Source organism: Lacerta agilis, chromosome 13 (genome assembly GCF_009819535.1).
Source record: "Lacerta agilis isolate rLacAgi1 chromosome 13, rLacAgi1.pri, whole genome shotgun sequence".
NCBI lineage: Eukaryota > Metazoa > Chordata > Lepidosauria > Squamata > Lacertidae > Lacerta > Lacerta agilis.
In genome coordinates, this window is record NC_046324.1 from 10,394,929 (window position 1) to 10,422,098 (window position 27,170).

The window sequence follows — 27,170 nt, forward strand, 5'->3', positions numbered from 1 at the left end:
AGTATTATCAAGTAGGTGCCTATTTCTCTTTATGTCCAGAGTTTTTGCATCCAGCTACAGTCCTCAAAGTACATATTTTGAAATGCTCTCACTGACGTCCATTTGAGGCCTACAAAATTACTTTGAAGAAATACATTTGAGGATAGCAGACTTAAAAAAAATGTTTAATTATCTCAAGAGTGAAATGCTGAAACTGTTTTTGGCAACAGAAGAGAAACCGTCTCTGAACAGTTTGTAGCTTCTAGCATGAGAATTTGTTCAAACTAACACCGAGAGTAAAACTGATCACTCAGTGTTGGAAAGAAAGGTAATATTTGCTACAATCTTTTCATAATAAAGATGAAACATGCCCTTAGTTTACAAACAACCTGATTCCTGTTTCCATTGCTATGCAGATCCAACAGAAAAACCAAATGAGCCCGACAAGCTTATAGTTCTGTAGAACTACCCATGATTCATTCAGTTTAGGCTTGTGACAACTTAAGGCTTCAGCTCTCAGCTTTTCTGCAGCTTTTCACCCAGCTTCCCATAGCAGTTACGGCTACAATCTTAGAGCTCGTCATCTTTCAAGTCATGGCTGAAATTTAAACTATTAAATACAGAAGGGTGCTTTGTCAGAAGACCACAGGGCATAAAATCAAAATGGCACTTATGAGTCACAGTTGCATGCTTCAAACAGAAAATGCTGCTATTAAAATTATTAGTAATAATAATAATAATAATAATAATGAAATATTCAAAGTAGCTTTCCGGATCTTCCACATGCAAATATTCAAAATTTCCAAGAGCTTCTTATGACACATCAGTATCAGCCCTAAGTTTTAGGATCAGTCACAGCTGCCTTCCTTGAAATGACAGGGGAAGGGAAAGTACTCTACAGGAAGTAAGAGTATTAATCTTTTCTGCAGGGTTTACCGTTTTTCACCTCATTTACACCTACAATAACCTTTAGAGGCACAATAGGCTGAGAAACTAACTTGCTTAAGGGCCACCCAAAAAGTTTTACCACCAAGCCAAGAATTAGAAGCTGAATTAGAATCTTCTATTCCACATCTAGCTGGCCCTCAACAAAACATCTGTAGTGCAACAAGTGCTGAAGGAAAAATAATTTTACAAAGATGCCTTGATTGATACAGAAAGAAAAGGCAAGTGAGGCTCCCCCTCACTGTTATTGTACCTTATTGTATTCAAAGAGCAAAAATTACTTAGCTAGGCTTTTTTTTTTTTAGATTAATAGGAATATTATGCAGAACCCAACTACCAGCCCCAGAATGGTGTTCCCGGTTTACCGGAGAACTATGAGCTACATAGAAAATAATATACAGTTACCCGGTACTTAGGTTCTGAATATAGATTTTCTGTCAGTGGCAACACATGCACGAAGACTACTGCCTCAATACTGTTGACAACGTAACCCTTTCAAACAGATACATGTTAAAAAAGAATATTCTCGCCTACCTTTACAAGGAATATTGCATTCCATTGATCACAACTGTGCATTACACTATTTTTTGTCAATTTCACAATAAGAGCTGCTAGTAAGGCTAGCATTTTGTAACGACAGCTACAGAATTCACTAGATGATCAGGTCATAATATCAACTCCTATTTTTATTACAAGTAAGAATCTGCAAGTGTTAAAAGAAAGCTGTTATACAAGGGGATAGAAGTCCAATCTCCATATATGTAACTATACAAGTGCTTAGGTGGATTCTTTTTTATCTCAGCCACGTTGCACACTGTAGGGAGTGAGTCATCATAAGAACTCATGAAACTGCAGCTCTTTTTCCTCAAACCTCCCACCGAGTCTCCACACATTCCGAAGGCCAGGATATTGTTAACTTACATATGCTCAAAATGAATATATGAAGACACAGCACTTTCTCACCAGAAACAAGGGATCAGTAATTCACATCATTAAATAAACCACTCCTTTAAAAATTGTATACTGTTTAATCCTTGCCTTGATTTGCTTCCCAAAGTTATTGTTGTTTTTACAAGAATGAACTGCTGAGGAGGGGAAAGACCCCCACCAACCAGCAAATAAGACAGTTCACAAAAAGTAGATGGCAGCACATAATAGAAACTACTACTTCTTGCTTGAATGTTGATATAACCCACTACCTTTTCATTTTCTATGCTAGAAAATAATTAAGCAATTAACCTGGATTAAAGGCAAGTGATTTTAGCCACCCCAAACTGCCTTCAGCACTATCACCATGAAGTTTTGATAGTTAATCTGAGATTAAGGGCCCCTCTGGTATGGCCCAATGCAGGCTCATTTTCTTTCATTTACCGGTAGCCTAAAATTCTTTGTGCATGCTTCTAAGCTCCATTGCTGGGACATACTTCTGAGTAAAAATGCATAACGGCATCCTGTAGTTACTTAAAGGAGAATATAATTTTCTTCAAAAAGAGACTTCCAGTAGAGCTCAGTAGGATCTACCGGTACTCTCATGCCTCTGTCTATGTGCTTTCTAGAGAAAAGCTATATACAGGGCTCCTTCTGACTGAACCACACAAACTGTAAAGTGATCCTGGGCCCTCCCAATAAGAGACAGGGAACCAGAACAGCTCCTGCATGTAGCAATCCTGGAAAACCACTGGCAAAAAAGTTCACTTGCCTGCAATTATTTTGTCTCCTAACAATCCTTCTGCCACAGCCTCTTTGCCACAATGGATATTTTCTTCCTCCATGTCACTGTTGCACACAACTATTATTAAACCCTCTACTAGTTGGGTGGGCCTGATACTTTAAACAAGATCTTGGAGGGGGGGGAGAGAAAGAGAGAAGGTTCTAAAAAATCCACAGTTCCATTCAACCGCAGGGCCCCGCTTAAAACCTCTGTCGTTATTATAACGCAACTGGCTTTTCACACCACAAGTTGATGCTTTCCTGGGGCAGTTTTTAAATAGAGGCAAGTGCCCATAAGATAAAAGGGAAAGGGGGCAGTCGGATTCGCTAGTTCCTCTGGATGTAAAGGAACACTGCAGCAGTTGCTTTTAAATGAAGAGTGTCCTAAAGGCGAGAGGGAAGCCGCAAGTGCCGCAGTGCCTGGTGGCCACCGGGGGAAGGGGGAAAAGAGCAGTCGGGGACAGGCCCCTTTTGGGTAGAAATTTTTGTTTCGCAACAGAGACTTCCACGTCAGGCGACACCCGCCTAACGCATCCTTCCCACTCCAGATATGAAGAAATCCGCGAACGCGTCACTGATCCGCCCTCGTGCTGATTAGAAAAACCCCTTTCTGTCCACTTTAAAAACAAACAAACAAACAAAAAAGGTCGGCCAGGCAGCTCTCTGCGAGTTTACTCGGAAGTAAGCCTCGCCTATTCCCAAGCAAAGCATGCACAGGGTCGCCAGCCTTCACAACGCAACCCTATGCGGCGTTTTTTTGTTTTTTGTTTTACACGGAAGTAAGCTCCGTTCGCGCGCTAAACCCACGCTGGAGGGTTATGATCAGGGATCAAAGGAGAAGAGAGCGGCCCCTTTGCGGGGGTCTACTCGGACACGGGTGCGGAAGGGCCCCTGCTAAATCGCCACCCGGACCTTCGCGTCCTCGGAAACCCGCCCGCCGTCTCCTCTCGAGCAAGAACACGGGGGCAGGGGACGGGGGGAGAAAGTCCCGCCGAACTCTGTGGGGCTTCCCCGCGAGTAACAAAAACAAACGCTTGCCTGGGATCGGGGTGCTGCTAGAGGCCCCGGAAGGGCCTCGGTGAATGGCCGCCACGCGGGACCGCCCGCCGCCCCCGAAGCACGTCTCCCCTCGCCGGCCTCCATTGTCCCGGGGTTGGGGCGAGGAGGAAACGGGAGACAGAGGGGCTTTTGCCCTTTCCCCTAAGCCTCCTCCTCCTCCTCCACCTCGCTTCTCAGAGGCGGGAAGGGCCGCCACGAACCGGCCCGAGGCTTTCGCTCCTCTCTTTCCCACCCTCCACTTCACAATCCTCCGGTCCTCCTTAGAGCGCCGGCCGCCGGGGAGGCTCCGCCGCACTGCGGAAGGCCTGGCCGGGCTTCCCCGTCGGGCAGAGGCCCCGGCAGGGCGCGCGGCAGCCGCCAGAACAAAGCGCCTTTGTGCGGTAGCGGGAGGAGCGAGACCGCTCGCACTGCGGCCCGAGCCTCGCCGCCGCCGCTCTCGGCCCTCCTTCTCCGCCTCCCATGCCTGACCCACCGCGCGCCGTTTCCCCCACCCCTACCGCCGCCGCCGAACCAGCAACTCACGGGGCTGCCCAGGCGCATGGAGAAAGGAGAGAAGCCTCGGAGCTCCGCCGCCCGGCCTTGGCGGAAGGGTCTCAGCGCCAGCGACAGAAGCCCTGCTCCCGCCGCGGCTACTTGCCATGTAACCCAGTTACGAGAGGACAAGAGAAAGCGGCGGGTGGCCGAAGCGGAGAAGCTCCGCCTTCGGGTGGAGCGGCAGGCGGGCCCGAGCTCAGGCGGCTCCGCCTCGCGAGGACGGGGAAACGTGGCGGTTGAGGTCAAGGCGGCGGCGCGCGGCCTTGTCCCCGCTGAAGGGAATCTGCGCCTGAGAGGCTCGCGCCACCGCTCGCCGCACAAAACAGCAGAAGCGGACGACGACAGCCGGGTCATGGCATTACTATCATACATAATAATAAAAATAATGATATGACGACGGCAACAAAAGGGTGATGAAATGTTAAAAGGCCACATGATAATGAAGTGCGAGAAGAAAAGAAATTGAAAACCTTTCTCTATTCTGGATGTGGATGAGGGGAGCTCATACAAACGGAAATAAGTGCCTAAATCAGGCATAGGCAAACTCGGCCCTCCAGAGGTTTTGGGACTACAACTCCCATCATCCCTGACCACTGGTCCTGTTAGCTAGGGATGATGGCAGTTGTGGTGCCAAAACAAATGGAGGGCCGAGTTTGCCTATGCCTGGCCTAAATTATGTCTGGACAGATTAGGAAACATCCTCCTTTGCTGAAGGGTCCTTCATTGCCAGGCCCACTTTTACTCTTATCTGCAATCCTGTCTCAGAAGTAAGAACCAACTTATTTGCTGATGAGGCCTCCTTTCTTAGGGAGTTTAATACATGAAAAACTGGAAAAAAAATCATACAATTTTAACTACAGCCTTCATTTTCTTCTCCTTCCTGTTCCTTAACCTGTATCAGTTCTTTTTTATTTGTAAGATGCTAGGGGCAGGGACATGTTCTCTGTGCAGAGACAGAGTACAGAGATAGATGGTGCTATACATAAATTGGAACTATTTCACAAAGCTTCGAACCCCTTCTAGTCTGGGTGATTTAATCGGAAGGAGGGCTTAACTTGAATCAAGTCTTGGGATTTTATGGAGTTTAAAGACCACTTATAGCAATCGCCATCTGGCACTCAAACCTCATTGAAGCTTGAGGCCCAGCCCTTGATTTTAAAACTAGTATGCCATTACATGAATCAACACAGGTAAATTTACTCCTTAAAAACAAGTTCGTTTTTTAATCCTGTTTCAATGCATGCTGTGGAGACATCTAAAACTTATTAGAAGTTAGGAGGCTATTTAGTATTGCCCCCTTCAAATACCCCCAAACACTGTGCCAAGAGCAGAATGAATGATCTGCCATAATGGTGGAAAATCAATTAGACCTAGAATAAAAGAGATGGGAAGAGGAAAATAAGTAAGAAGAAGAGTTGGTACCTGAATTTGCTTATTATCCTCTTCCCTCCTGACACTTTTTTCTTTTTGAATCCCATCTATTAGATTGTATGTCATTATTTTGAATGACAGACCACCTGAAGGGCACCAGCGGGCAGGAGGTTAAACAAGTAAAGTACAGTAAATAAATAAATGTGTAAATTGTTACATAATGGCCCCAGTGGCAAAGACAGTTCTGGAAAGGGAGGAGTCAAATGGCAGTTGGTCCCAGCCAGGCTGATGGAGAGAACTATGTATGGCACAATAACATGGCATCATAATGCAGAGTTCAAGGGTGTGATCTTATTATGCAGCAGTCAACCTGTATGGGGATCAATGGGCTAAAACTCCAATCTTTCTATCGCCTGGTCAATAAAAAGGTATCTGGGTAGTGGTATGAGCAATAACCTTGATGAAAGGTGGTTAAATCTGGAGTAACTATGTCCCTAAACAAAGCACATATGTACAGTATTACTGTACCGGTTTAACAATCATAAAGGTAAAGGTACCCCTGACCCTTAGGTCCAGTTGCGGACGATTTTGGGGTTGTGGCGCTCATCTCACTCTATAGGCCGAGGAGCCAGTGTTTGTCCGCAGACAGCTTCCGGGTCATGTGGCCAGCATGACTGAGCCTCTCCTGGCGAACCAGAGCAGCACATGGAAATGCCGTTTACCTTCCCGCCGGAGTGGTACCTATTTATCTACTTGCACTTTGACGTGCTTTCGAACTGCTAGGTTGGCAGGAGCAGGGACCAAGCAACGGGAGCTCACCCCGTCGCAGGGATTTGAACCACTGACCTTCTGATCAGCAAGCCCTAGGCTCTGTGGTTTAGACCACAGCGCCACCCGTGTCCCTTTAGCGCCACCCGCGTCATAGCTTTCTCCAAATAATCCTGGGAACTAGTTTTGTTAAGGGTGCTGAGAGTTATTAGGAGACCCCATTCCCTTCACAGAGCTAGTGGTTTAACAATCAACCCCACTTCCCAGGGGACTCTGGGAAATGTACCTCTAGTTTTTCCTAGCAGGACTCATACATGACAGACTGAAAAATAACCGGTGAAGTGCTCCCTGACATGGTGGAGAATTGCTTCACCTGTTGAAGCCAGAGGATTCTTAGCATTCTGTCTTCAATGACTCATTGGATAGCTCTGTGACAGGGGAATGGGATGTGACCCTCTAGGCCAGATGCAGCCATCCTTGCTGGTCTTTCAGCTTTGCTCAATTCAAAAAGGAACCTGCTAAAATGAGTTGCTGGCCAGGCAGGTAGATTGATGACTGGACCATTCTTCACAGTGGGAAAGTGTGAACATTACATTTTGAGGAGCTATGACACAAGATCAGTGGTCTTCAATAGTATGCGGTACCAGCACTATTTTTTCTTTCGATGGCCGCAACAGGGCAGGGCTTGGGAGGTGTCCCCTGTGCAGACACCTGACTGTCACACTCAAACACTGTCTTCCCACCATTTTAGGCAGTGGTGGTGGACGGGGCCCAGAGCTTTTGGTGGGCATGGAAGGAGGGAAAAAGAAGCCTAGAGTGCAGGGGGGGGGGTTAGATGTGGCTTCTGTGGTCCCACGCACACACAGTGGTGCAGGCACAGTGTGGCTCAGCCACTGTGAAGAGACAGGGCAGGCAGTTGGCTTGCTGGCTCATCAGACTGTTGACATTTCCGGAGGTCCGCGATACACCTGTGAAAAGAGTTATGGATCATGGGCATAGCCAGGATTTATTTTAGGGGGGGGGAGGCTTTATGTTGGGGGGGCAGGACCGAGTTCTCTGGGATGCAATTGGTCAGTTAAGTATTTTTTATTTATTTATTTGATGGGGGGCAGCTACCCACACCCACCCCCTGCAGCTACGCCCATGCAGATTACTGGTGATTACTGGCACCTTTTTTTCCTAGAAAAAAGGCACTGCACAAGACCATGATTAGGGTGACTGGATGAAAAAAGGGGTGGGGGCAAGGACTCTGCACTTTAATAGTTGTGTACAAGAAAGCATATGCGTAGGCATCGTGTGCAATGCATTAAAGCTGCAGCAGCTCTGTCCTCTTTTTCACATGAATATCCTATTTCAGTGGTTCCTAAAGTCCTCTCCCCTCCACTTGAAAATTGCTGATGGTCTTGCCGAACCACTAAGTGATTTTTTTCTGTTTGTTGTAGCAATTGTAATGCTTGATACTGATACTGTCTGATTTTTATTGTGCTTTTATTGTTTCTTTTAGTTCTTTTATTGTATTTACTATTTGCATTTCCATATAATTCAAATTGTAACTCAAGAACATGCAATATAAAAATAATAATGAAGCAATAACATGGAGTTAAAAATCACTATGAATATTTAACGTGGATATACTGCAAGTCACCTGCATGAAGTTTGTGGACCACCACAATTTATGCATTATCAGGAAATCGACATAGATGTGCGATCAGGGCTACAGTGAAAAGGCTACCCAGTTATAATCTGTAAGATCAACCAAGTACTATCTTGCATTTATCACGCTTCTGCCAAGTTCAGACAATAAATTGTATTCTCAGCAGCTGTCTCAGTGGGGAACTCCCTTTCCCTAGAGACTTGCCTGAACAAGAGCCTCTGTATCTTTTGGAAGCACTGTAAAACCACTCCTCACAGATACCACTTAGGAACTATACCGCACACTGGAGGCTGCCTATTTAAGCTAGTAGAATTAGTTGGCCCAGGTGAAAAAGAGGACAAGGCTCTAATACCTTTGTTGCGTAAAAAAGGCACATTTCAGCAAATGAACTCTAGGATATAGGAAAGACCTTGGGAAGGAGGGGTGAGACACAGAGAATAACTCCAAAATTGTAGGAAGCATCCTACTTTCAGCAAACTTTAGGTCAAAGAGAGGTCACATCCAGCTCCCCAAATGGTTACTTTTTAGAAAATACTTTTTTGGGGTAAAAATTACTGTTGCTCCCACAGATCCCATTAAAACATTTTAGTGGCCCTTCAAGACCCTCCAAATTCGTCCATTTAATGTTTTTACATATTTCATACACACATATACACACTTATTGCTCTCACACCCCACTGTGATACCAAAATCACCCCACTGTGATACCAAAAGTTTTTTTTTGTCTCTCCCTCCAAATTTCATAATTTTTAAACAATAATGTATCCAGTGCTAGTCTTACTCAAAGCTGACCCATTGAAAGTAATGGACATGGCTAATTTAGGTTCATTACTTTTAACGGATATTCTCTGAGTTAAACCTAGTTGAATACAACCCAAGAATTATTGAAACTGATCACTCCTGTGGGTCTTCTACTATGATTTTGTGAAGCCGAAAAGTTTTTTTTGTCATCCCCTGAAAGTTTTCCTTGCTCTGGAAAAAACATACGAAATTGCCCGCATCCACTTTTAGACTTTGGTCATACCCATTTTGACATGGGAGGGTTCACTTTGGCCATTGTGGGCTTGTTGGAGGGCTGGAACAATCAAATGGATGATACTGCATAACTTGGATTATTCTTGGGACAGTGCTTGGGTTCTGGGAAAGGAAGGATAATAGCAGGTGCTCATAGCTGGTCTCTTATCATATGGCAGGTGTGAATTCCTTTTGTTGCATTGTAGCTGGCCTTCAGCATAGCAACAGAGACAAGGCCTGAGATTTATTGGAAAATGCCAGCCAAATTGTGTTCTCTGAATAGAGACACATCAGCAAGAGAGGCTTTGCAAAATCAGTGACAGAAATTGAGGCTGGGTGGTATTCAAGTAAGTTTAATGCACAGTGGACCTATTGAAATTAATGGACCTTACTTCATTAATTTCAGTGGGTCTACTCTGAGTAAAAAATAGCTGACTACCACCATCTCTCTCTACAGAAGGAAACAAGAGGGGCCTCCCTGGTTGATCTCAGAGAGTAGGCAAGTTTATGTCAAAGGATTTGATCTGTTAAGCAGTTAAAGGATTTTAAAGTCCTAAGCAGAACTTTGACTGGTCCCGGAAATAGACCAGAAAGACAATGAAGGTGATGTAAAAGGGGATATACCGGTACATGCTCCCCAAAACTGACTGTGACCAAAGGTTTAGCTGCTGGGTTTTGAAGCAGCTGAAGTTTGTGGATATTTTTCAAAGGAAGGTCCACAGAGTATAGTAATCCAATTTTTATGTAGCCACCATGTGTGTCACCATGGTGAGATCTGTGTTTCCCATAAACTGTTAACAGCTATTTTAACAGCCTAAGATGGGCAAAAGCCCCCCTGGTGACCCAGCTGGACCAAGAAGGATGTGGGCAGCTTTATAGTAGTAAAGAAGACTCACTTTGCCACTGATGGATCATCCGCACAATCCCACTAGTCAGAATGGGGAAGGCCAAGAAAGGTCCACTGAATAGCATTGCATGGATACGAATGGTGAGTATTGTTTCTTTGCTAACTGCCACTGCCACAGAGGAAGCAACTATACCACACTATACCTTTAAAGCTTATTTGAAGCACACACATCCCTCAAAGACCTCTGGGAATTGTAATTTACTCATAAGGGAGTTCCACTTCCCAGCAATCCTTTGCAAACTACACTGCCCATAATTCTTTGAGAGGGGGAAAGTGCTTTGGATGTGCTTTAAAGGTATTGTGTGTACACAGAGTAAGCTCAGCTATGTGTTTGATCAAATTCACCCCATGTTTTCTGCCACCTTCATTCAAGTCATGATCATGTCTTCCTGGTTAATCAAGGAACTGAATGAGCTGTGCTCTTGGGGGTTATCACGTCAATCATCACACTTGGTAATGGTTTGAAGACAGAGTTAATGGGATAAGAGATTGATATGGAGCAATAAATGTCAGGGTCAATTTTGGTGGCATCAAACTGCAAATGGCATGTGGGAGAGGTGGCATGAATGATACCGGTAATTCATCCCCAAATTTACATTGACAGAGTGCAGAGGGGAGCATTCTCATTTGTTTCAGCATATATTGACACACAGTGGAGGTCTATAGGCTCTACCAGAGATTTGTAACTCATGGCACTCCAGTTGTTGTTGAACACCAGCTCCTACTAGCCTCTGACAGCATTTATTGATTTAGGAAAAGGGGTGGTGCTGTGGTCTAAACCAGTGTTTTTCAACCTTTTTGGGGCAAAGGCACACTTGTTTCATGAAAAAAATCACGAGGCACACCACCATTAGAAAATGTTAAAAAAATTAACTCTGTGCCTATATTGACTATATATAAAGTAATTCTCTTGAATTTTTCAATTTTCCCCACGGCACACCAGGCAACATCTCGCGGCACACTAGTGTGCCGCGGAACAGTGGTTGAAAAACACTGGTCTAAACCACAGAGCCTAGGGCTTGCCAATTGGAAGGTCGGCGGTTCAAATCCCTGTGACGGGGTGAGCTCCCATTGCTCGGTCCCTGCTCCTGCCAACCTGCTCCTGCCAACCTAACAGTTTGAAAGTGCAAGTAGATAAATAGGTACCGCTCTGGCGGGAAGGTAAACGGCGTTTCTGTGTGCAGCTCTGGTTCGCCAGCAGTGGCTTAGTCATGCTGGCCACATGACCCGGAAGCTGTCTGCGGTCAAACGCCGGATCCCTCAGCCTATAGAGCGAGATGAGTACCGCAACCCCAGAGTCATTCGCGACTGGACCTAACGGTCAGGGGTACATTTACCTTTACCTTTATAAACCACTTAATATAAAAAACCCTCTAAGTAGTGTACATAAACTACTACAAAGCAGTTATCAATAGCACAGAGATCAAATCAGCTAAATTAAAAAAACAACACAATTATATATGCTATCTCTGAAATAAACAAATTTTTAAGAGGCATCTAAAACAGGCAAGGGGGTCTGGCCAATGTTGATACTGACACATCAAAATATAGACCCCTCAGGTCGATGGCGCACACATAAAGTACAAGTTCCACAGATCTAAGTAGTCATAGGCATGTAGGGGGCAAGGTGATAGTTCAAGTAAACTAATCCTAAAATGTTAAGGGTTTTATATATTAACTATAAAACCTTGAACTTGGTCTGGTAGCAAATCAGCAGCCCCTGCAATTCTTTGAGCCAAGCTGTAATATGCTGATAGGATCTCATTCCTGTCAACACTTGTGCTGCAGCATTCTGAACTAACTGTTGTTTCTAGACCAACGGTAAGAGAAGCTCCACACAGAGCGCCTTGCAATAATCCAGGATTGGTCACCAATGCCTGGCCTACTGTGCTACAGCTATCCCTGTCCAGGAATGGTTGCAGCTGTCACACTTGCTAAAGCTGATAAAAGGCACTAGTAGAATAATGGCCAGGAGCTGTAGCCCAAGAATGAGCAGCAAGTCTTTCAATTTTGTTTTCCCCAACTTCTCATTTGTCTAATCTTAAATTCAGTCCTCCACATAAGTTTGAGGGTAACTGTAATGAAGATTCATCAGCATTTTAGTGCTAATGTCCTCTAATAAACACATTTTTGAAAAGCAATCTTGCCTAATGTAATGCATTTTTTAAAAGTTGCCTTCACTAATACAGTGGTACCTTGGGTTACAGACGCTTCAGGTTATAGACGCTTCATGTTACAGACTCCGCTAACCCAGAAATAGTACCTCGGGTTAAGAACTTTGCTTCAGGATGAGAACAGAAATCCTGCAGTGGTGGCGTGGCGGCAGTGGTAGAACGACCTCCAGAACGAATTAAGTTCTTAACCCGAGGTACCACTGCATATGCATCATTATATGCACCATCTACCCTAGTATATGCATTTTTGTACACATTATTTGCCTGGAGAACTGCACTGAAAAATCTGGAAAAGTGCAGATTTTGAAATATGTCTGCGTATTGTTTGTGTGTTTTTTCAAAAAGTGCAAATGAGGTAGGTTTGCCTTTAGATGTGAACTGAGGTGATTTTCTCCTTGATCTTTAATATTCTGTAGGGACACAGGTTCCCCACTCCTAGGCTATACATTTAACCACTTCACAACCATGAGTATGAACTAAGCTCAAGATGAGTGAAGAAACTGGCAGAAGTTAGTTGTTTGTACTTAGGGCTCATCCACACTTCCGCTTTCCCCAAGGAAAACCCAATCTTTACCACTGAACTGGAGCAAATGTCTGGAAAGCACGGGACAAGCAGAAAACCGCTCAGACCCATGCTTCCTAGGCACGGGACAAGCAAAAGTTTGGACAAGCCCCATGTCTGGTTAAAGGTGCATCTGCGTTAAAGAGACAACAAATTTAGTCCAAGACTCATTTGACCCAGAGTGGGGTGAGGGGGTTGATGTTAGGCGGCACCCTGAGCGATTAAAAGACACTTAGAATGGAAACTGACAGGTTTAAGGGTTTTCTTGTGCAACCAGAAGCTTCTTCAAACATAGTTTCCCCCCCCCCATGTGACTCACTTTTTCCATTTCTCCTATGGCGTCTCTGTCTGTTGACCCTGATGCTCCCTTCACCCCTTTCACCTCCTGCATCAACCAGCACCTTCCTTTGCCTACTACGTTCTACAGGAATCTCTCTTGAGCAGGCAAAAATTCTCTTACGACATGGTTACTCAGACGTAAGACTCACTGTGTTCGGCGTCGCTTACTCAAAAGAAGTTGGCGCACACAAGATTGCAGTTTGGACCTGCCAGTGTCCTCTATTTTAAAAACTAACAAAACAGTAAAGCAAAATGATGTCTCAGAGTTAAAGAACTTAGAATACCTTTTCAAAAGTTTGACCAAAATGATCGATACCCAATATAGTTGTAATCTGATATATGCTTACCTGATAGCTAGTTCCACTAAAACCAGTAGAGCTGACCATTGAGTATTTATTACCTGATTTTCCATGCTACTCTATAACCCAGAGATTGGGAATCTGTGAATTGAATTGCCAGCTCTCATTTTTTACTATTTTTACCCCCACATGTTCACAGGCTGACAAGGACTAGACTTTTTTTCCTTTGCTGGAAGTGATTTATAATGCTACCAGCAATATGTCATAATAACTCTTTGACACAGTCTGAATTTTCTTCAATATCTCCTGGGCCTTTAAAGCATTTTATGAATAAACCATTGACTGTGGATCATTTTACCATGCCTCTTTTTGATGACACATTTCCTCTTTTTTTGGGGGGGGGATGATGTACACAAAAAGTCTCTGCACTACAGGTAACTATGAAAATGATGCCTCTTTCATCATTTTTTTAACCTAATGACCCCGGATTCTTGCATAAAACTTAAGCAATTGTATATTTCTTAAGCAGCTTGTTGTGAGGAAAGCAATATCAGTCAACTTCTGATCTAAAGGTACGAGAGCTTTGCCTTCATTTGCATCTGGTTGCTTATTTCGCATGTTCCATCTCAGTTACGAAAACTGACATGGAGTTGTACTATAAAATAATACATACTAGTGTAATCCATAGAAAGCAGGGAAGAATTTAACTGCTGATTAATTTGTGCAAGGCTCAACTTTGGCATCAAACCGTGGGTTAAATATCTGCCTTTAACTCCACCCATTAAAACAAACCCTTCAGCATTCAGTAACCAAGAGCTAATGAAAATATTTAAGTTGTAAAGTTTGCCAAGAAGGACTGGTGTTTTGCTAAAGTTCTCCAACTGAACAAATCATTAGAATTTGACTGGATACATTTGCTAAAGCCAGCAAACTTCCCTAACCTGGTGCCCTCCAGATGTTCTGAACTATAACTCCCTGTGTTGTAGTCTTAAAACATTTGGCAGGCAGCAGGGTGGGGAAGGCTAATTTAATCATTTGGGCATTTGGGCAGTGATTAGATCTTTATGCTCTTGTAAGAAGCTAAGGTCAACCTACGTGGTCCCCATTTCTATTTTATCCTCACAACGACCTTGTAAGGTAGGGAAGCCTGACACAGACTGCTCCAGACTATCCAGAAGCATAATGACTGAGTAAGGACCATCTCCCTGGCTTAAGTCCTTCCAACATACTAACTACTAGACTGCTCTTTCATGAGAACTAAAACCTCTCTTTCATTCACAACAAGGAAATTTGCCATGATACAATTTTTGTCCCAGTAATCTGTCCAGGAAGTTACTCACTTATTAAAATCCATAATATTTACATTGATTATAAAGGTGACTGGACTGTGATTGCACTATTTGCGAGATATCACTGTACAGAGATAATTACTAAAATGGAGAGAGAGATTACTGCTAGTGATAAACATACTGAACTGCAGCTATTTATCAACTTTAATTTTATAGTTGCAGTATCTAGTATCTAGTATCCTGGAAGAATGAACATACCTCCTTCTGCTTAACATATACATATCACTGTACAGAGATAATTACTAAAATGGAGAGAGAGATTACTGCTAGTGATAAACATACTGAACTGCAGCTATTTATCAACTTTACTTTAATTTTATAGTTGCAGTATCTAGTATCTAGTATCCTGGAAGAATGAACATACCTCCTTCTGCTTAACATATACAGTGGTAGCTTGGTTTTTGAACATCTCCTTTGATGAACATTTCTGTTTTTGAACACCGTAAACCCGGAAATGCTATGGTTTTCAAACATGCCTCGGAAGTTGAACATGCCACGCGGCTTCCACTGAGTGCAAGATCCAGAGGCCTGCCTGTCGGCTATTGGGTTTCAAATGTTTACCACTCTGGCAAGACAGTGCGGAGGCAGCAGGCAAGGTCTGAGCTGGCATACCAGATGGAGCTGGTAGACAGTTGCCCTGGACACAAAATTGACCTGTGCCTCCATGGACAACTGTGAGTCCAAAATGACCCCCAGACTGTGCATCTGGTCCTTTAGGTGCACATTCACCCCACTCAGCACAAATCTAGTGCATATACTAAAGATCATGAACACAAAGGGAACTGCAGAAATTTCATTCCTGCAGAAAGATCCTGCTACAGTAGAACCTTGGGTTGTGGACGTAATCTGTGCCGGAGGTGCGATTTGGCGCTTCTGTGCAGGCGCAAACCGCGATTTATCGCTTCTGCGCAGGCGTGACCGACGAAACCCGGAAGTAACCTGTTCCAGTACTTCCGGGTTTCCCGCGGTTCGCAACCCGAAAACACGTAACCTGAAGCATCCGTAACATGAGGTATGACTGTACATTACTTCGTAAGCCCATTGTGTCCTTACTATCTGCAGTACTGCACTCTCTTGAAAAAGGCAGTGATAGATTTAGTTACTGAAGAAATTCAGGCACCGGTTACACTTTCAAACATTTCTTCCTGAAGTTATTGCATGAGCTTAAGCCCTGGAGGAAATTCTGGGTTTGTATCTGAAACAGAAATAAATTATCTCTACTTGCTACTACCCAGACAAACAGTGAAATCAGAAAGCGCAAGCCAAAGTGGTCTCAGGCCTTATATTTGTGGTCTGGGCAGCATAATATATTGCCCAAAGCAGTTTGCCTCATTTTGGCAAATGGTAGGGCTAGCCCTAAGGAGCACATTAGCTGCAGTAATTTTCTGTCTTAAAGGAAGAAGCAGCCAACTCTGCTGCTTTCTGCCATTACAAAAAAAGAAAAGAAAAGTGCAGCATTTCATCATCATTCGATTCCAAATTAGTAACTCTGGGGATCTTGTCTAAATCTGTGCTCAATAGCATACATCTTCCCAGGGTTTTGACAGGGCAAATCTACACATTCAGGTAAATCACATTGGCTGTCCTGACCTGACATGCTAGATTTCTACTTGCAATGAATGTTCTTGTTTACATGGGCAAGCATTCAAAAATGCAAGCCCCCCCCTTCCCACTTTGCACTGCATCAGCTATGAACCAACTTTAGTTCTTCGATAATATCCTGGCCTTCAGGAAACAAGTTTGTTACCTTAAGGCCAAGATCACTGACTTGGAGAAGCCGAGGGAGGCAGAAGTTGATGGACGAGACCTTCGGGGACACAACAACAGTGTCCCACCCACACTACCAGGATGACAACTCTTCTGCTGTCAAGGAAAAGGAAGATCTCAGGGAAGGAAGGTGTCACTTAGAGGATAAGGAAATCGACATCTTAGAAGGGACCCTCCATGGAGGACAAAAGGATATCCTCTAGCACTGAGGATACTGCTTTAGAAAGGGGCTCCTGGTACTGTAAGTTTTTATCATTACGGCATAGCTGGTGAAATATACTCGGAGTCAAGTGTGAATTTCATGCTCTTTATTCAGCTCATAGTAGCGATGAATGAATGTTTCCCCACAACGTCTGCTACCGGTATATATACATTATTTACACAATGGGCCCCATGTGATTGGCTAATTCCGGGCTACTTCTGTAGGCCATCAGGTTGCGGATTCACTTCCACCTTGAGCTGGATTGGGTGGCTCCTGCGGACCAATCAGACTACTGCATTCTCGATCCTATTGTTCTAGGACCAATCAGACTGCTGGATTGGGTGGCTCCTGTGGACCAATCAGACTGCTGCATTCTGGATCCTATTGTTCTAGGACCAATCAGACTGCTGCATTCTGGATCCTATTGTTCTAGGATTCAGCTCAGTACATAACAGCTGGGTTTGTGACAGGCAGACTACATAGTAATTTGCCTGCCTTGTGCCAAGGTCCTGGATGTTACACATCATCTAGGTAACCTGTCCTTCTTACTGCACATTCATGATTATTTGTGCTCTCGTTATGCTATTGGGGCAGTCTCACATTATCCTGCTTTCAATAGCGTTTGTTGAAATCCCACAACTTTCCACTCAAAAGTTCTGGTTTGGTTTTGCCCCAGTTTTGTTCTACTATAGCCTGTCCGGACAGCAGTAATGTGGTAACATTGGGGAAGCATCACTGAACAATTAATCAAGCAGAATACATCCATCACCAATGTGTGCGAACATATTGGAGAATTTACTCCTTCAATAAAACATCAGTCTGGAGGGGGCCTCAGTTAGAATTGTTCTTCTTAGTGAGCAAATGTTCCAAGTGTGAAACTTGCTTTTTTTAATGCATGGGGCATTCAAACATGTATGCACACAGAGGATCTACAGCTTAGAGCGGTAGATTACTCCAAACTTGTGGAACTAATGCTTATTTCTTCTCATCTGGGTACATCATGGTCCTGGTACTTGCAGATGGGAGCAGTGGCTAGAAGAAAGCAAAGGCAGGGCTTTTACTTCCATAGTGGCAAAGACTGTTTAAAGTAAACTCTAACTAGTAATATTTAAATATCTTTTTTTTTTTTTTAAGAGCAAATGTTTATAACTTTGCTTCTTGTAAACCAATTCCAGGAATGGGCCCATAACCATTTCAGATCAAAGTCCACACTTTGCTTTTTTAAAGAAATTATCATTTGCCAGTGCAATATAATTCGAATGCCAAGTTGTAAATCAGGGGTGGTGTTTGAGAAATGCCTTGTCATGAAGGGTAATTTAAATTAAGAAGCTGTAGTAAGTGCTGTAATGTGAGATACGACAGCAAAAAGGGGAATGGAAATTTCTCTCACTCAAGGCGCACGGGCAGAGGAGATCATTTTACTGACGGCTTATAGCAGCATAGCGCAAGATAAGGCAGGTCCAAAACCTCTGATGACAAATGGATTGGATGGCATCTCTAAAGCAAGGGTTTACAAAGCACGAGGGGAGGTGAAGTTTTCGGGGAGGTATGATCAGTTGCTAGGGGAGAATCAAAATTCTAAAGCCTACACCTACAATCTGAAGTGGTACAGTCTGTTTTGCTACCTAATTCTGCTGTAGGGAGTCATAGAAAGACCTATATTGGCTCCCAGTATGTTTCCGAGCACAATTCAAAGTGTTGGTGCTGACCTTTAAAGCCATAAACGGCCTCGGTCCAGTATACCTGAAAGAGCGTCTCCACCCCCATCATTCTGCCCGGACACTGAGGTCCAGCACCGAGGGCCTTCTGGTGGTTCCCTCGCTGCGAGAAGCCAAGTTACAGGGAACCAAGCAGAGGGCCTTCTCGGTGGTGGCACCCACCCTGTGGAACACCCTCCCATCAGATGTCAAAGAGAACAACAACTACCAGACTTTTAGAAGACATCTGAAGGCAGCCCTGTTTAGGGAAGTTTTTAATGTTTGATGGATTACTGTATTTTAATATTTTGTTGGAAGCCGCCCAGAGTGGCTGTATCTTTCATTCTAAGTCTTCAGATTGCTGTATTAAAATTAAATCAACCAACCCATAAAAGGGATATGTATCTTCAGGTTTCTCCCCCTATTAAGACATGCATTTACTCACTTAGATCTGTGTCCACAGAGTATCTGACCAATAAATTATTTTAATAAGCCAACAAATCATTGTTTTTATGTATGTGGACTAGGCCTGATTGAAAAGGCTGAGTTACTGTATATCCTAGTTCTACCAAGTGAAATTACTAAACCTACACTAGTCATGTCCATTAATTTCAGCGAGTCTACTCAGAGTAGGATTAACATTGGCTACAACCAACTTTGCACAGTTCATGTAGGGAGAGATTCCTCTGTTCATTTTATAATTTCCCAGAAGGTCAGTCTGATGGTTTCAAAATTAGACGGTCCCCTATATGGTAACTTTACATGTGCTAGCAGTGAGAAAATTACAGGTTACATATTTTGATCCCAAACAGAGTTGACTGCCAAGTTTTAGTAATCTGAAAAAGGATGTCTTTTACCGTAATTTACTCTTGGGTTCCCTTGTTTGTTTTTGTGATTTATATTTTGAATGGCCATTGGCTACAAACAATTAGAATCTGACTGTTCGCTTAGGGCAGGGGTCCCCAAACTAAGGCCCGGGGGCCGGATGCGGCCCAATAGCCTTCTATATCTGGCCCGCGGATGGTCCGTGAATCAGCGTGTTTTTACATGAGTAGAATGTGTCCTTTTATTTAAAATGGATCTCTGGGTTATTTGTGGGGCATAGGAATTCATTCACATTTTTCCCCCCAAAATATAGTCCGGCCCCTACAAGGTCTGAGGGACAGTGGACCGGCCCCCCGCTAAGAAAGTTTGCTGACCCCTGGTTTAGGGCAATCTAGGCAGATATTTCTACAACAATACTTAGTATTGAGTTGTAACAGAATACAACTTTCACAAACACTTTTGCCCTTATGAAAAACACACCATTTAGCACTTCTGCTGGAGGAAGGGCAAATGGCAGGCAAGTTTTTTTTTTTTGCACATCCAGAGGGATGAAAACAATTCCTGCATCGCCTTGCCCTCACTCTGACTTAGCTTAATTGGTCCTGGGTGATATTGTCACAGAGACTTCCCTCCCAGCACTCACACACATTGTAAACTGCTCTAGAAATATTTATTGAAGGGAGGTATGAAAATCTGTAAAATAAGTTCACCTATGTAATGTCACGGATTATAGCAAAAAGAAATCAGGGTGAAGTAACAACAACAACAACAAAAATGGAGATGAAGTAATAGTCAGTAAATCACCCCAGTTAAATAATTAGCTGCAAAGAAGGAATAAGGTGAGAAATGCAGGTCTGGGGAAAGAGTTTGGATCCTCTCAAGAGTATGATCTTCAGGTGAACATTCAGCACAATACCTAACTGATGCTCCAGAGCCAACTGTGGGGCAGGTTTGGGTTTTGGAGATAAGGCAGGGTGCTTTAGCTGGTACCTGGATCCCTTCAGGAGAAGGCTGGACCTCCTAGAAACAGGCATCTCCAACCTGCAGCCCTCCAGATGTTTTGGCCTACAACTCCCATGATCCCTAGCTAACAGGTCAGGGATGATGGGAATTGTAGTCCAAAACATCTGGAGGGCCGAAGGTTGGGGATGCCTGTCCTTGATGCCGGCTGTTCTCCACTAGCCTTTCTGCAAACTGATGCTCAGCTGATAAAACCACACTTTCATAGTAGGAGTTCCCACAAAATCACTCCTCTTGCTTTTACTCTTTTTTCCCTTAACCATACCGAATACCGAGAAGGCGACTCATTCCCATCTGGGATTACTTTCCTGCAAATGCACTGATGTCATCAGCGTCTCTCAAAATAATCTCCTAGCCTGGCACATGATTCCGGCCATTTGAATCTTGATGGTTGGTGGCTACTGGAATTGTGTCACAACCCATCAGCCAGAATGGGGGCGGACGAAGGGGATACAAAGTTTTGAGATTGGAGCAAGTTTAAGAGAGCCTTGGCTGGCAAAAGTAACTCTGGGACATGCGATATGCAGGATTGATACTGTTCTGAGAATTGCGCTTCTTTCACACTAGAGTACTTCCGTGGTGCAACAAGCATTGCTTAGTGGGAAGTGGATAAAACTGTGACGCCACAGACCACTAAACATAGTACTATGCTCTGTGGCATCGCAGAAGAACAGCATCAATCCAGCATATCGAAAGAAGACCAAAGACCCATCTAGTTAAGAACATACAAAGATTCTGGCCTATCTAGTTCATCATCTTGTTCCATACCCTCCAGCATGTCGAGGCAAAAAACCCGGGAAGAAGAAGAAGAAGAAGAGTTTGGATTTGATATCCCACTTTATCACTACCCGAAGGAGTCTCAAAGCGGCTAACATTCTCCTTTCCCTTCCTCCCCATGTCTTCCAGGGCCACTTCCCCACACGAGTTATGTGACCTGTGCGAGATTGCAGCCCTGAAAGACGTGCTTTCCCCATGAGCACGGTGCCCAAAAGTGTGCATTTTGGGGCACCACAAAAGAGTGCTGCCCTCCCCCCCCCAAAAAACACTATTTTTCGTGGCGATATGGCACTGTGCTCTTGCGCAAGAAAATGAGATGTCTCAGTTTTATTGGGACAGTTGAGAGGGTTATTGTTCTCTCAGTGGCCAACCAGTTTCCTATGAGGAGCCTGGAAAATGAGCACCACAGCACCCTCTCAGCAGCTGGCATCCAGGGTGATATTGCCTCTAATGATGAAGGCAGAACATAGCCATCATGGCTAGTAGCCTTATCCAGTGGCTGACCAACATTTTTGTGGCCCTGAAGCTTAAACTGTTATGGGGGCCCCTTCACAACCAGGTCTGGGTAATCACTGTAATCTTCTTCAATGGGGTCGTTCCACGACAGATCACCACATTAAAACAAAACAAAAGTACTGCATCTCAGATTTTGGTTTAAAATTGCTGTACTAGATTACCCCACATGGCCAAGGTCACTGGTGTGAATAAAAAAAATCCTATGCCTTATAGTTTTTGAGTTGTGCGGCTAAAACTGGATCTCCAAGACCCCAAATTTTTGAGCAATAAAGTCACTTCTGGGGCCCCACTGGGACTAGGGGCCTTGAAGCTTAAGCTTCATCAGTTTCATAATAGATCCGCTTTATCCTCCAATAATTTGTCTAATTTGTCTATTTTTCTTTTAAAGCCATAAAAGGTTATTAAAAGGTTGTTTCTGTTTACTTTTGTAGATAGTATCTAAGTAGTGGCCAAAATGAACCTCATGTATGGATCTCAGTCTCTTTCTGCAGATCAAGCAGAACCTTTGTGAAGAATGACAAGTTCAAGGCAAGTCTAAAATAAAAATAAAAATCCAACAGCCTCGTTCACTTAAGAAGCTTTTGTTGTTTGCGGCCGTTTGTCTTTCTGGAGATCTATCTGTTAAGTGTTCCTGACCCTGGAGAAGGTATTTCATCAAATGTGTTAAGTAGAGCAATCCGCTTAGCAGCAGAACATTTGTGAGAGCTTTAAAATGGGTTACATAAATTTATTTGTAGTTCTAAGTGCAAACTTCTCTTCTGATCACCAGAAAAAGATACTGCAGGTTTTTTGTTACAAGGCTGATTTGCAATTTCAGCAGATAATCACCTGACCCGATTTGGGAGTTCAAATTTGAGGATACGCATGCTTGAAACACCGACGTCTGTGATTCCAAAGTAAAGTTGTTTTTTTTTTTTTAAAGTACATTGATTTTCATCTGCTGCACTGCTGCAACTAAACTTTATTTTCAGTTAAAAAGAAGGAGCAGCAAGTTTCAGAACATGCAGCCATGGCATCCAGCACTAGCGCACTGTTTTGACTTCCAGCAGTGGGGTTTGTAGGCAGTACCTGCATGCACTGATCCTGCTCAGACTGTAAAGGTAAAGCTAAAGGGACCCCTGACCATTAGGTCCAGTTGTGGACAACTCTGGGGTTGCGGCGCTCATCTCGCTTTACTGGCCGAGGGAGCTGGCGTACAGCTTCCGGGTCATGTGGCCAGCATGACTAAGCTGCTTCTGGCGAACCAGAGCAGCGCACAGAAACGCTGTTTACCTTCCCGCAGGAGTGGTACCTATTTATCTACTTGCACTTTGACGTGCTTTCGAACTGCTAGGTTGGCAGGAGCAGGGACCGAGCAACGAGAACTCACCCTGCTGCAGGGATTCGAACCACCAACCTTCTGATCGGCAAGCCCTAGGCTCTGTGGTTTAACCCACAGCGCCACCCGCTCAGACTATAGTTCCCTCTAATAATGAACTTGGGGGCCAACTGAGAAACTAACTAGAGGGAAGCTATCCACAGACTCAGAGTAACTTTGAGGTCTTCAAAGCTATGACAACACTTAAAAACAAAACCCCAAACCCTAATAGGGCAACAAACTGAAGAAAACCCAGCCCAAATGAGTCACAGAATGTCAAATACTAGTTAGAAAACTGTGGTGTGTGGTGTTGTATGGAAGGATGGAAGGAAGTACTCTAGACTGGCCAGAAGCTTGAACTGTAGTGCTCTTATTAAACAGGGGAGGACACATTTCAGCATTGTACTGCAGGTCCCATTTGTTATCCTGAAGATAAAAAGAACTGTCGTGTAGGAGTACAAAAAGAAAAGATTACACCCAACAGGAAGGGAGCATGTAACATCAGTAGGTACAGCTAGGCCAGAAGGGACGAGAAGATGACCTACATTTGTTATCAAGCAGGTAATTTCAGCAGGAGTGGAAGGGTTCTCCTCCTTTGCTCTAAATAATGTCTGAACTTTACACTGCAGCCGGTCCTACCATTAGCAGGAGTGCAACAGCCACCTTAGGCAGCAGATGTTGAAAGGTTAAGAGTGGGTAGAGCTGTGTGAGCAGCATGGTGTGCGCTGCACACCCACACCCAAGCTAGCATGCTGTCCTCGGATGCAGTGAAATTCTCTGTTTCGTGGACCGGAAGGGGGGGCACCATCTTCTCCTTTGCCTCAGGCAGCAAAATGTCTTGGGCTGGCCCTTATGCAGCCAGAGTCCTAAATAAACGTTGCTGTAAACAGGTGCATGACCCAGGAGATCCACGGTTGGATGTTTATCTATAGGTATTGTCTATTTTTGCTTTTATATCCCACCTTTCCTGTCAGGGAGCTCAAGATGGCATTTGTGGATCTCCCCCTCTTCATGCTATCCTTGAAACAACCCTGTGAGGTAGGTTAGCCTTAGAGATAATGTCTGGCCCAAGGTCGCCCAATGAGTTTCTTGGCTGACTGGGAATTTGAACCTTGGTCTTCCAGGTCTTAGACCCTAACCATTGCCACCACACTGTGCCTAATTTAAAACAGCAACATTAAAGTAGCCAGTGAGGTCTTCCATCATGACTGAAGCAATGGGCACCAGGGAAAGGGAGTGTTTCCCTGCAGTTTTCCCCATCAAAACCACCCACTCAATGCAGCTATTTATAACTCTGCTTGGGGACAGGGAAGAGGACAAAGTCAGGTTGAATGCAGGTACCTGTTATGAGTTGCAGATCAGACTCCTTACAATTTATGGAGTTACAAAAAGGTAGAATTAAGGCAGAGAATGGGGGGGTGGTGGCCAATAATACAATTCTTTCATGTGCCGAGGCCAATGCACATCTGGGATTCAATGCAGAATAACAGATGGAGCAAAAGGGTTAAACTCCCACAGAGCTCCACCCCTCATTGGCTGTTTAAAAAGAGAGAGATCCAAACAGAGATCTCTTGCATCACATGTTTTGACCTTAAGATCCACACCGGAAGAGAGATTATACCGTGTTACTACTTGCATTAAGTCCTGATGATGTAAACTCAGTTTAAATGGGGAACTTTCAACAGAATGTAATAGCCACATTGTGGCGGTGGTGGTGGGGAGATTAAGAGACACATTAAAATGAAGGCATGGAAATAAAAATAACTTGGGCTGCAATCCTATACGTGCTTACCTGGGAGTAATTCTCAATGGGTTCAGTGGGGATTGCTTATGTATATATTGCCGCACAATGCACAGGACAGGATTCTGCCCAGAAATCTTTTTTATAAATCTTTTTCAATGTGTTGAAATTAATAATAATAATAATAATAATAATAATAATAATAATAATAATATTTCCCACCCTCACCATAAGGTCCTAGGGCAGGTTTCAGCAACTTATAAATACAATATTAAAATCGGTTTAAACATGATAATGCTAAATAACACGATATCCCTTTGCATATTGTCTCAGATAAGCAAACTAATTTGGAATAATATGGGATTCCTCTCAAGTCTTGCAGGTCCCAGTGCCACGGCACTGAGTGGGCTAATTGCCTTATGAGTGACGAGACTAATGTCAGATTATATGTCATATGTAGTAGCTTCCAAATATATCATGCACATTTAACATGCACAGTTTTCCTTCATACTTGGACAGGTGTTGGCAGTAAAATGCCACTTGCTTGTTTTCAGATCCCACCCCATTTTATTTCGCGAATAAAAGCCCTCAAATAATTAAACAGTATTCCCTTTCCCATTGATATTATGCTAAAGAGACACTGGTGAACAAACTGCCAATCCTCACAGGCCAGCAAATGAGTCTTAGAGCTATTTCAGCATGCCGGTACACATTTGACACATTTCAACAATTTCCTATATAAGTTTAATTTTAGCTTATTTAAGCTTTGCAAGTCATAATAACCATGAACCCCCCCCCCCACCGATACAGTTCTTCTTTTGGCTGTTGAAAGAAAAGAGCATGCATGCCTCCTTACCATTATTGTGATTATCTTGCAGGCTCTTGGATTTCATTTCAAGTTAAAAAGAAACTATTGGAACTGGAAGTGAATTTTTAAAGCAGGCACCCTGAGCAAATGAAATATTCAATCCGAAGATTGCTGGTCAAAAAGCAGTGACCTGAAAGAGGAGAGGAAAGTTATATTGCTGTGATATGAGCCCTGCTAGTCTACAGCTGTTATACTAGCAGTCATTTATCATAATATTCAAATGAGAGAGGAGGGACTGGCATTTGACTGTCTAGGTCCCTCCCAGATCTTACACAGAGCAAACTCGAACCAATCCCAAAAGCGAGTGGAAATCAATTCAAGTAAATCAAAGCTGCAGATTTCAGAACAGAGCCACAAATAAACTACACGATCCTGTATTTCTGTTCAGGGATCCATCCTACTGAGCTGCAGCCACAGTGGGCTAAATTAATCCCCAAACCTTAATTAAATCACATCTAGAATGAATAGGGTGCTTATTGTTGGTCAGTTGATGTTTGTTTCTTAATTTTGAAGGTTTCTCTGCAGGGCTGCAGGTAATGAAATAAAAAACAGCAATTTTTTAAAACACACAAATACACACATACATACTGTACGCAGCAGTTAAACCAAAGCCATGCATTTAATGGAAGATTAAAAACCATAATCTAGGCAAATTAGATCCAGTGTTGACTTTTTTCTAGACAAACAGAAGAGGTCTTTGGCTGACGCCCAAATGACATGAGTGACATGCCCTCCATGACGCAACCTGAAGGTTTGGGCCAACTAAGTTGTACTCAGAGTAGACTCATTGAAATTACTCTTTAAAAAAAATATGTTTAGGGGTACTCTCATTTTCCTACTCACATTGAAATACTGCCCCTCAATGAGGCCAAGCTTAGATTCACAAAATGTTTAGGGGTATGCGTCCCCCCTGCGTCCCTCCGGAAAAAAAGCACTGGAATTAATAGCCAACTGTTTGCCTATTCATGCTTACTACAAAAATCTCCTATAGAATTCAACGAGACATACTTCCAAGTAGCATGTCTAGCAGAATGGGGACAGTGGGAATAAGATGGCAGAACCCCAAGGTGATAAAATTCAGATTGCAGTGGGAGGGGAGGCTCCTTCGAACACTCCCCCTGTATGAAAGATTTGTTGTGAAGCAGAAATGAACACAGTAGGGCTTAACTAGAAAATTTCCCCTAATATTGCTTATGTGTTTGTTTGTTTGTTTGTTGCATTTACCGGTATACCCCACTTTCCCTCAAGAAATGGTATACGTAGGTTCTCCCACTCCCCATTTTATCCTCACACAACAACTTCTGAGGCACTGTAGGTTAGGCTGAGAGTGGGTGACTGGCTTAAGGTCACACGGTGAGCTTCATCGCCAAGTGGGCATTCAAACTCTGGTCTCTCAGGGACATAGTCCAACACTTGAAGCACTGCACCACACTTTTACTTGTGGTAAGTTTTTATTTGGGATATCAATGATTGTGACAGGCCCCCACCCTTCAAAACACGATGACGGTGCCCCTCGCTTGAAAGGAAGGATCTTTATTCAGGCTAATAGCAATATAGGCTCAGCAGCAAACGGACGGGCCAGAAGCCAAGGTTCTGAGATACGTGAGCGAAGCAAGAAGTTCAGAGCCAAGGGGGAACTAGTGAAATGTCCCAACAGGTGATACGTCCCTCCAGCCAAGCTTTTAAAGACTCTCTCCCTCTACAGTCCTGCTGCGCTCATGCATGTGGGTGTGTCT

At 43.7% G+C, this 27,170-nt stretch overlaps 1 protein-coding gene across 2 annotated transcripts in view; it reads right to left on the reverse strand.

Annotated features, from left to right (window-relative positions):
* MAPK6 (mitogen-activated protein kinase 6) overlaps positions 1-25,473 on the reverse strand; it is a 34,701-nt gene extending 9,228 nt beyond the window's left edge. Inside the window, exon 1 of one of the 2 annotated variants that reach the window (XM_033167337.1) lies at positions 25,423-25,473. The gene's annotated coding sequence lies outside the window, so the exon portion shown is untranslated. Of the gene's footprint in view, positions 1-4,215; positions 4,341-25,422 lie in introns of those variants that run through there. The other variant, XM_033167336.1, reaches the window with a different exon arrangement.
* Between the last annotated feature and the right edge of the window lie 1,697 nt (positions 25,474-27,170).